This window comes from Pseudorca crassidens, chromosome 5, assembly GCF_039906515.1.
Source record: "Pseudorca crassidens isolate mPseCra1 chromosome 5, mPseCra1.hap1, whole genome shotgun sequence".
In the NCBI taxonomy this organism is placed as follows: Eukaryota; Metazoa; Chordata; class Mammalia; order Artiodactyla; family Delphinidae; genus Pseudorca; species Pseudorca crassidens.
Window position 1 is genome coordinate 65,936,153 of NC_090300.1, and position 9,388 is coordinate 65,945,540.

Here is a 9,388-nt window from a genome sequence, read left to right on the forward strand (position 1 = left end):
TGGGATAAAGTCCAAAGTCAATAGCTTTCCTGCCTTTGGTGTTGCATCCAAAAAGTGATCACCAAATCCAAAGTCATCAAGATTTTCTCCTATGTTATTTTCCAGGAGTTTTATAGTTTTGTGTTTTATATTTAGGTCTGTAATCCATTTTGAGTTAATTTTTCTGATAGGTATAAGGTCTAGATTCATTTCTTTCCATGTGATGTCCAATTGTTCCAGCACCATTTGTTGAAAAGACTATCTTTTCTCCATTGCATTGCCTTTGCTCCTTTGTCAAAGATCAGATCAATATAATTGACTATATGTAGCTCTATTCCTGGGCTTTTGTAAGGGAAACTATTTTTCTCCTCTACTCACAGAATACTTCACTTCTAGGCACTTCCAAGTCATCAGATGTTGGGTTTTTTCAGTCTCCATACAGGATTTCATATCCGATTCTTCACCATGCCTGCTGTAATCTGTTGGCAGTGATGTAACAAAATACCACAGACTGGGTGGCTTATAAACAACAGAAATTTATTGCTCACAGTTCTGGAGGCTGGAAGTCTGAAATCAGGGTGCCAGCACAGTCAAGTGAGGACCCTATTCCTGGTCGAAGACTTCTAATTGTATCCTCACATAGCAGATGGGAAAATAGAGCTCTCTTGGGCTTCTTCTATAAGGGCACTAATACCATTCATGAGGGCTCCATCCTTGGGACCTAACCAAAAGGCCCCAGCTACTAATACCATCACATGGGGCTTTAGGATTTTAACATATGAATTTTAGGGAGACACAAACATTCAAACCATAGTAATGCCCAATCCCCAATTCTTTTCTATCTATTGTGCAGAATGTACTGTTTTGGTTTTTAAATTTCCTAATCCAATTGTAATAGTCCTTCCATCTGTCATTAAAATAACACAATCATTTAGCCTTCCTTTAAGATGATGTCTACATCATGCCAGCTTTGGTATGGTCATCGTTCTCATGATCATTATCTGAACTCTTAGCAAATACTGTCACACATTCATAGTGTCAAAATTAAACTAGCACTATCTCAACACAAAGCACAATTGTCAATCTACAGGCCAAGTCAAAGAGAGCTGCTAACACTGACACTCCAAATACATTTAGGTTGTACACTTCAGGTGCATCACTTAGAGTAACGCACAAATAGATAATCAATTATTGTGACTACAAATCATGATTGCCAACAACAGCAGCAAGGAACAACAACAAAAAAAAACAACAGCAACTCTGGAAGACATAATCTATGCTGTATCCACTCGATACTAAAAATAGTGTCACTTTCAGCTATTTGGGCATCTACCACATGGACTTATACTTTCTCCCCCAACCTTCAGCATTCATTGCCTAAAACTGGGATTTTTTGTGTACCAGCTTCCAGGAATGCAGGATTTTCAGTGCTAACTCAACAGTCCTGGGCAAATCAGAACTGTTGGTCACTCTCCTCAGTTCAGTGTAGTTAGGAAGTTTTAAAACCAAACCCTCCCATCCACAGCAACTTCAATTGTTTAGCCACTGTTTACATAAACCATATCTAAACCCCAGTGATAGGGTTGTTGTGATGAGGGAAGATCTAGGAAAGGTAAACTCCTCTTTTAGAGTGCCCAGTTTCTCTTTCATAACAAAAGAACACCTCAACTCCTCCAAATTAAATATAGTCACTCATGGCCTTTCCCAACCAAAAGCAAAAGCATCTCCATGTATTGTATATTGGTCTGATATGATTTCAAATCCACTTTTTTATGACTTAAGTTGTTTTAATCCACTTGTTTATGACAAAGACAAACAAAAAGGAAGTTGTTTTTAGATGTAAAGTTGTTTCCACATAAGAATGAAATAAGCTGTGTCAGGATGTCATCATCTCATCGGTGGGGTTAATAAGCACTCAGAGCTCAGCTGCTGAGAGGATGAGCTGGGGGGTTATCAGTAAAAACACATGAAGAAGCAACTAGGATGAGGGGACATTTAGACTATAAATACCCAGAATGTGTAGGGACAATCCGAGAGTTTCGGTTTGGGCAAAGCTAACCTTTGCTGATCTAGCTGTCTGAAGACTGTTGACAAAAAATTAGTTGAGTCAATCAAAAAAAATTGAGTTTTGGGCTTCCCTGGTGGCACAGTCGTTGAGAGTCCGCCTGCCGATGCAGGGAACACGGGTTCGTGCCCCTGTCCGGGAAGATCCCACATGCCGCGGAGCGGCTGGGCTCGTGAGCCATGGCCACTGAGCCTGCGCGTCCGGAGCCTGTGCTCCGCAACGGAAGAGGCCACAACAGTGAGAGGCCCGCGTACCGCAAAACAAATAAATAAATAAATAGAGTTTTATTTGAACCAACTTGAGAATTATAACCTGGGAGACACTCTTTCAGAAAGCTCTAAGGACTGACTGTTCCCCCTGTTAGAAGTCAAACACAGTTAAATACTTTCAGAAACAAAGAGTTATATATCAGAGAAAATATATTGATAGTTTACATAGTCTAGATCTGCACATACAAGGTGATTAGTGGGTGATCGTGACCCCTTACAGGAAAAGGAAAGGAATATTTTCTCCTAAGGAGTTATCTTGCTGGCACTGGGAGAAAATTGCTCTTTTTGGTCCAGCAGGCATTCTTTTGTCTTCTAAGGAGATCTGGTTAATGTATGGTGCAGATGTACGATGCACACTAAAGGGAGGGGCTAGTGGCAGAAAGGGGCAGGGAGAGAATTTTATGTTTGAATTTTTTTTCTTGTCCTGCCTTAAAATAATTTTATTTCATCAAGACCTTGGGACATTGGCTCCTGCAGTGGTAAAGGAGACTCTTACTGGTGGTGGCAGAAAGCCTGCAGCGCCCCACCAGGATCTTCTAGCAGCTTATACCTGCGCCCTCGTTCCCTAGCAACCTGCTATAGCAACAGGGAACTTTTCACTTTCGGTTTGCTAGCAGCTGGACCTCAGCTCCTGATTGGTTAAGCCCACTCTCCCGAGAACCAACCTCAGAGAAAAGGTACACCTCAGGCGAAATGGGACTTCGTCATCTCCCCTCGCCTGCAACAATAGTGTAATTAATCTATCATATCTTTGTAGTGTTATTTCTTTATTGCCTTATTAAGAGACGTTATCATGTATGCTGTTGGCTTGTGAAATTATAATTCTTGTAGTGAACTTGTGTTAATCAAACTATTGGTAAAGACAGTATCAGTCTCTAAGCTTAATTTGCTGTCCCCAAAACAAAACAGCATGATCTAAATTCATTCATTACAACTAAACAACATTGCCCCAGCCCTGGCTTTGCTGTTGGAGGCCACACCCAGGTGATGGAGGCCCACACTTCCAGTTCACACAGAGTCATAAAGCTTCTCTAAAGCACATCCTTGGAGGCAGAGTCAAGACGGAGGTGTGAGAAGACATGGAGTTAGAGTCCCCCCACAACTAGGGCACCTGCCGGCCTCTGGTGGGGGACTCTGATGCCCAAGGAGACGGGAGGAACCCCAAAGTGAACTGGTAGGACGTAGGGGGACTGAGGGGGAAGAGAAGTGGAGACCAGACAGGATCCACGCCCCTAAGGCAAGGGAGATCAGGAGATGCAGGTTGGGAGGGGCCCTCCGGGAGGAGTAGGAAAAGAGCAGAGGGTGATTGCCACACCCACTCAGGCTCAGGGAACCTGCTGAGCTCCCAGGCCAGTCCCCTGCCCTCCAAGGCCCCCTCCAGGCACGTGGGTCCTTGAGGGCATAGGAGGGAGTTACGGGAGATCAGGAGAGGCAGGCGGGAGGGGCCCTCCCAGACCTGAGGAGCAGGAGAGGAGAGGAAGGCGTTTGCCCCGCCCACTCGAGCCCAGGAAGCCTGCTGGACTCCCAGGTGAGGTCCCCTGTCCTCTGAGATCAGGGGTGAGGGGCACGCCTGGGCCCCTTCTGTTCCTTGAGCTAAAGCCCCACCCTCCACAGCCCCTAGTGCCTTTTCCAGCCCTATGCTTTCCTAAGCATAGGCCCTGCTCACCACCCAAACCTCGCCCTTGCTTAGGCCCCACCCTCCACAGCCAAGGCCTCCCCCCACCCCTGCTTTGTTTTTTTTTCTTTACCCTCCTCCTCTTTTTTACTATTGTGGTACTGATGTACCTTCCAGTTGTTGATTCATCTATATTTTTATTTTTATATTCTTCCTAACATATCTGTTACTTTCCTAATCTAATTTTATTTTTTACTTTGTTATTCTCTCTTCTCTCTCTTTTTTTTTTTTTTTTGCTGCCCCAGGCGGCTTGCGGGATCATGGTTCACGAGTCTGGGGTGAGGCCGAAGCTCCTGCAGTGAGAGCTCCAAGTCTGAACCACTGGACTAACAGAGAACCTCAGATCCCAGGGAATATTCATCAGAGTGAGGTCTCACAGAGTTCCTCATCTCAGCACCAAGATCCAGCTCTACCCAAATGCCTACAAAACCCAGTGTTGGAAGCCTCAGGACAAACACCCAGTAAGACAGGAACACAATCACACTCATTAAAAAAAAAAAAAAAAAAGAGATGGCCAAAAAATATGTCACAGCTGAAGGAGCAAGGTGAAAACGTACAAGAACAAATAAATGAAGAGGAAACAGGCAATCTACCTGAAAAAGAATTCAGAGTAAGGATAGTAAAGGTGATCCAGAATCTTGGAAATAAAATGGAGGTACAGATTGAGAAAATACAAGAAATGTTTAATAAAGATCTAGAAGAACTAAAGAACAAACAGAGATGAACAATACAATAATTGAAATGAAAACTACACTAGAAGGAATCAATAACAGAATAACTGAGGCAGAAGAATGAATAAGTGAGCTGGAAGACAAAATGGTGGAAATAACTGCCAAGGAGCACAATAAAGAAAAAAAGAATGAAAAGAATTGAAGACAATCTCATAGGCCTCTGGGACAACACTAGAAGCAGAAACATTTGAATTATAGGGGTCCCAGAAGAAGAAGAGAAAAAGAAAGGGTCTGAGAAAATATTTGAAGATGTTATAGTCCAAAACTTCCCTAACATGGGAAAGGAAAGTCACCCAAGTCCAGAAAGCGCAGAGAGTCCCATACAGGATAAACCCTAGGAAAAACACACCAAGACACATATTAATCAAACTAACAAAAATTAAATTCAAAGAAAAAATATTAAAAGCCACAAGGGAAAAACAAAAAATAACATACAAAGGAATCCCCCTAAGGTTATCAGCTGATTTTTCAGCAGAAACTCTGCAGGTCAGAAGGGAGTGGCAGACTATACTTAAAGTGATGAAAGAGAAAAACCTACAACCAAGATTACTCTACCCAGCAAGGATCTCATTCAGATTTGATGGAAAAGTCAAAAGCTTTTCAGACAAACTAAAGCTAAGAGAATTCAGCACCACCAAACCAGCTTTACAACAAATGCTAAAGAAACTTCTCTAGGCAGGAAACACAAGAGAAGAAAAACACCCACAAAAACAAACCCAAAACAATTAAGAAAATGGTAATAGAAACATACATATCGATAATAACCTTGAATGTAAATGGATTAAATGCCTCAACCAAAAGACCCAGACTGGCTGAATGGGTACAAAAACAAGACCCATATATATGCTATTTACAAGAGACCCACTTCAGACCTAGGGACACATACAGACTGAAAGTGAAGAGATGGAAAAAGATGTTCCATACAAACGGAAATCAAAAGAAAGCTGCAGTAGCAATACTCATATCAGATAAAATAGACTTTAAAATAAAGACCGTTACAAGAGGTAAGCAGGGACACTACATAATGATCAAAAGATCAATCCAAGAAGAAGATATAAGAATTATAAATATCTATGCACTCAACATAGGAGCACCTCAATACATAAGGCAAATGTTAACAACCATGAAAGGAGAAATCAACAGTAACACAATAATAGTAGGGGATTTTAACACCCCACTTATACCAATGGATAGATCATCCAAACAGAAAATAAATAAGGAAACACAAGCTTTAAATGACATGATAGACCAGATAGATCTAATTGCTACTTATAGAACATTCCACCCAAAAGTGGCAGAATACACTTTCTTCTCAAGTGCACATGGAACATTCTCCAGGATAGATCACATCTTGGGTCACAAATCAAGCCTCGGAAAATTTAAGAAAACTGAAATCATATCAAGTATCTTTTCTGACCACAACACTTTGAGATTGGAAAGAAATTACAGGAAAAAAACTGTAAAAAAAAAAATTCATGGAGGCTAAACAGTGCACTACTAAATAACCAAGAGCTCACTGAAGAAATCAAAGAAGAAATCAAAAACACATAGAAACAAATGACAACAAAAACACGATGATCCAAAACCTATGGGATGCAGCAAAAGCAGTTCTAAGAGGGAAGTTTATAGCAATACAATCTCACCTCAAGAAACAAGAAAAATCTCAAATAAACAATCTAACCCAACACTTAAAACAGTTAGAGAAAGAAGAACAAAGAAAACCCAAAGTCAGTAAAAAGACAGAAATCATAAAGATCAGGGCAGAAATAAATGAAATAGAAATGAAGAAAACAATAACAAAGATCAATAAAACTAAAAGCTGGTTCTTTGAGAAGATAAACAAAATTGATAAACCCTTAGCCAGACTCATCAAGAAAAAATGGGAGAGAATGCAAATCAATAAAATTAGAAATGAAAAAAGAGAAATCATAACTGACACTGCAGAAATACAAAGGATTATAAGAGACTATTGCAAACAACTATATGCCAATATAATGGACAACCATGAAGAAGTGGACAAATTCTTGGAAAGGTATAATTTTTCAAGACTGAACCAGGAAGAATTAGAAAATATAAACAGATCTATCACAAGTAATGAAATTGAAACTCTAATTGAAAGTCTTCCCACAGGGCTTCCCTGGTGGCGCAGTGGTTGAGAGTCCGCCTGCCAATGCAGGGGACACGGGTTCGTGCCCCGGTCTGGGAAGATCCCACATGCCGCGGAGCGGCTTCACCGTGAACCATGGTCACTGAGCATGCGTGTCCGGAGCCTGTGCTCTGCAACGGGGAAGGCCACAGCAGTGAGAGGCCCGCGTACCACAAAAAAAAAAAAAAAAAGTCTTCCCACAAACAAAAGTCCAGGACCAGATGGCTTCACAGGCAAATTCTATCAGACATTTAGAGAAGAGCTAACACCCATCCTTCTCAAACTCTTCCAAAAAATTGCAGAGGGAGAAACACTCCCAAATTCAGTCTATAAAGCCACTATCACCCTGATACCAAAACCAGAAAAAGACGTCACAAAAAAGAAAATTATAGACCAATATCATTGATGAACATAGATGTAAAAATCCTGAACAAAATACTAGCAAACAGAATCCAACAGCACATTAAAAGGATCATACACCATGATCAAGTGGGGTTTATCCCAGGGATGCAATGATTCTTCAATATATGCAAATCAATCAATGTGATACGCCACATTAACAAATTAAGGAATAAAAACCATATGATCATCTCAATAGATGCAGAAAAAGTTTTTGACAACATTCAACACCCATTTACTCTAAAAACTCTCCAGAAAATGCGCATAGAGGGAAGTTACCGCAACATAATAAAGGCTATATATGACAAACCTACAGCAAGCATCATACTCAATGGTGAAAAACTGAAAGCATTTCCACTAAGATCAGGAACAAGACAAGGATATCCACTCGGCCACTCTTATTCAACATAGTTTTAGAAGTCCTAGCCACAGCAATTGGAGAAGAAAAAGAAATAAAAGAAATACAAATTGGAAAAGAAGAAGTAAAACTGTCACTGTTTGCTGATGACCTAATACTATACATAGAAAATGTATATGCCACCAGAAAACTACTCAAGCTAATCAATGAATTTGGTAAGGTTGCAGGATACAAAATTAATACACAGAAATCTCTTGCATTCCTATACACTAATGATGAAAAATCAGAAAGAGAAATTAAGGAAACACTCCCATTTACCATTGCAACAAAAAGAATAAAACCCCTAGGAATAAACCTACCTAGGGAGACAAAAGACCTGTATGCAGAAAACTATAAGACACTGATGAAAGAAATTAAAGATGATACCAACAGATGGAGAGACATACCATGTTCTTGGATTGGAAAAATCAATATTGTGAAAATGACTATACTACCCAAAGCAATCTACAGATTCAATGCAATTCCTATCAAATTACCAATGGCATTTTTTATGGAACTAGAACAAAATATCTTAAAATTAGTATGGAGACACAAAAGACCCCGAATAGCCAAAGCAGTCTGGAGGGGGAAAAAATGGAGCTGGAGGAATCAGACTCCCTGACTTCAGACTATACTATAAAGCTACAGTAATCAAGACAACATGGTACCAGCACAAAAACAGAAACATAAATTAATGGAACAAGATAGAAAGCCCAGAGATAAACCTACATACCTATGGTCAACTAATCTATGACAAAGAAGGCAAGGATATACAATGGAGAAAAGACAGTGTCTTCAATAAGTGGTGCTGGAAAAACTGGACAGCTACATGTAAAAGAATGAAATTAGAACATTCCCTAATACCATACAAAAAAATAAACTCAAAATGGATTAGAGACTCAAATGTAAGACCGGACACTATAAAACTCTTAGAGGAAAACATAGGAAAAACACTCTTTGACATAAATCACAGCAAGATCTTTTTTGATCCACCTCCTAGAATAATGGAAATAAAAACAAAAATAAAGAAATGGGACTGAATTAAACTTCAAAACTTTTGCACAGCAAAGGAAACCATAAACAAGATGAAAAGACGACCCTCAGAATGGGAGAAAATATTTGCAAACGAATCAACGGACAAAGGATTAATCTCCAAAATATATAAACAGCTCATGCAGCTCAATAGTAAAAAAACAAACAACCCAATCCAAAAAATGGGCAGAATACCTAAATAGAAATTTCTCCAAAGAAGACATACAGATGGCCAAGAAGCACATGAAAAGCTGCTCAACATCACTAATTATTAGAGAAATGCAAATCAAAACTACAATGAGGTATCACCTCATGTCAGTTAGAATGGGCATCATCAAAAAACCTCCAAACAAGAAATGCTGGAGAGGGTGTGGAGAAAAGGAACCCTCTTGCACTGTTGGTGGGAATGTAAATTGATACAGCCACTATGGAGAACAGTATGGAGGTTACTTAAAAAACTAAAAAGAGAACTACCATATGACCCAGCAATCCCACTACTGGGCATATACCCAGAAAAAATCATAATTCAAAAAGACACATGCACCCCAATGTTCATTGCCGCACTATTTACAATAGCCAGGTCAGGGAAGCAACCTAAATGCCCATCGACAGACGAATGGATAAAGAAGATGTGGTACATATATACAATAGAATATTAGTCAGCCATAAAAAGGAACGAAATTGGGTGATTTGTT